Raw genomic sequence first — 2,351 nt, 5'->3', positions numbered from 1 at the left:
TGAATATGTCTTTAGGTGAGGAAATGAATTACCGAATAAAAAATACAGGGTGACATTTAAAAAAGTCATACCACAGTTCATACCATTGTAAAAAATAAAGCTACAACGAACGCAATCATGCTGATTGATATCCCCCTGAAGGCTAAAGAACATTTGTTTGCAACATTTTGTAATTTGTATCTGGACAACCATGTGGTTCCAATCCCCCAGTTCCCACCAACGTTTTTCTTACGTTTTCCTTTGGTTGTAAGGAAAATGCTGGTATTGGTAAGCTCTTCCAATTTATTCCCAATTGGAATTCTACACTATCAGCTTGCGTGATAACTGGCTGATTAGAATCATGACTCAATAATGGGTCCTCTTTACACCTTAGAGTTGGGATTGAAAAGATTAAATAAATAAAGTGCTTGTGAAACTGTTTCAATTCAAATTTGGATGCCAACTCTAAGTTGTTGTTTGAGAATATCAAGGCGTGATACACTTATACTCTACAGCAAAGACCGAAATTATAATGAAAGGACGGCGTTGTAGTAGGAAGAAACACATTTTAGTGAATGTTAATATATAAATGTTCCATATAGATCGTTTTTCTCTAAACTTCATGATTTTTGCTCTGGTTTAGAATAAAGATGTACTGAGGATAGAATGAATATATTTGCACTCGATAAATAATTAAATATTGACATAATTCTTTCCTCATTAAGCCTTAAGTTTTTCACGTTTAGAGATTATTGTTTACTTGATTGTTAATTTTCGCTAACATGCGATGTGAGATGGGGAGATAAGTCGTCGCAGTAACTTCTCTTTTGCTGAGAGTAGGAGATATATCATCCAAATACATCTTTCACTGACACAACAACCACCCACTCACTCTCCCCGACGACGCAGAGGGCTATTGATCAAGATCGTTTCACATGGAAGCGAAGGCAACACTTCAGATCAACAAATGTATTGCCCAAACGTATTTAATGAAAATCGTTACGAACAAAATATCGACATAACCTGTGAATATCACTCTTCACTCAACCTAGGAAATGGATAGTGCAGAACTACATACGGAAAAATAAAGCAATTTTGTAAAAATTTCAAGCAACAAGAACATAGCTAAAAACTGTATAACTCAAACGTTTTTTTTGAATTGTGACACAATTTAATAAAATTTATACTTAATGAAAATTATACTTACATCTGAAGAGTAAATGTCTTATTAGACGCTTCTTTCACGCCTTTCTCGGCTTCCCGTAAGACTTGCCCGAATGCAGTGGCATAAATATTTATTCCCGTCAAAAAAAAAAAAAAAAAAAAAAAAAACTTCCAATTTCAAAACTAGTTGAAGCTAAAAAGTGATAATCCTATAATCACTGGTTAAGAAGTTAGTACTGGTTGTCGCCAAAAGTATTTATCGCTTAAAGAAATTTGCCTTCATTGAGGCCATGTATCTCGTAAATTTTTCAGTTGCTGACCAGTTATCTGTTAGCCATGGATACTATGTATGTGGAATAATTTAGAGTTCCGTGGAGAATTCCTTGTTGCTTGCTAAATTCATTGGAGAAAACTTTGGTACGACGTAATGTGTTGAGAAAGACACTAGATTTTCGAGTTGATATCTATTATACATACATATTTCGGTTGTGGGAGCATACGATAGCTTATTTATGCTTAGTATTACGAACCTATTGTGAACCCTGGCACTGCGAAACTAGTTCTCAGTCAGGAATAAAAAATAAATAAAACCTTAATAATATCTGGTGTCCCAGTACATGCACTCTGTCTTCAGGCCACGAGTGCCCTGCCGGGACCATCCAGCCGCCGTGTCATCTTCAGTGGAGGACGCGCATAGGAGGGTCGTGCGGTCAGCACACCGCTCTCCCGGTCGTTATGATGGTATTCTTGACCGAAGCCGCTACTATTCGGTCGAGTAGCTCCTCAATTGGCATCACGAAGCTGAGTGCACCCCGAAAAAGGGCAACAGCGCATGGCGGCCTGGATGGTCACCCATCCAAGTGCTGACCAGGGCCTACAGCGCTTAACTTCAGTGATCTCACGGGAACCGGTGTATCCACTGCGGCAAGGCCGTTGCCGTCCAAGCACATAATTGTTGTAAATACTTATGTCTAGATTCGCTGACGGAAGAAATGTGTTTCCGAAGCTTAATGTTAGATACTGTAACGTGCTGCGTATTCCACGCTATCTGCTGAGATTAACATTCAGAATAGCTTCTAATTACAAGTCTGTTTGGTGCCGAAGACCCACTTCACCTAATTATATTTCGATCAAGTAATATTTATTCAACGGACTACCACCAGATAGTAAAGGATGAGTGGTCCATTGTAAAGTGACAGCCCGTCTGT

At 38.4% G+C, this 2,351-nt stretch overlaps 1 pseudogene; it reads right to left on the bottom strand.

Moving 5' to 3' along the window:
* Positions 1-1,963: 1,963 nt before the first annotated feature.
* Positions 1,964-2,081, bottom strand: LOC126268274 (5S ribosomal RNA; annotated as a pseudogene).
* Positions 2,082-2,351: the final 270 nt, after the last annotated feature.

This window comes from Schistocerca gregaria, chromosome 4, assembly GCF_023897955.1.
Source record: "Schistocerca gregaria isolate iqSchGreg1 chromosome 4, iqSchGreg1.2, whole genome shotgun sequence".
In the NCBI taxonomy this organism is placed as follows: domain Eukaryota; kingdom Metazoa; phylum Arthropoda; class Insecta; order Orthoptera; family Acrididae; genus Schistocerca; species Schistocerca gregaria.
Note: the sequence above shows the minus strand (reverse complement) of the source record. Positions and strands in the feature narration are given on the sequence as shown.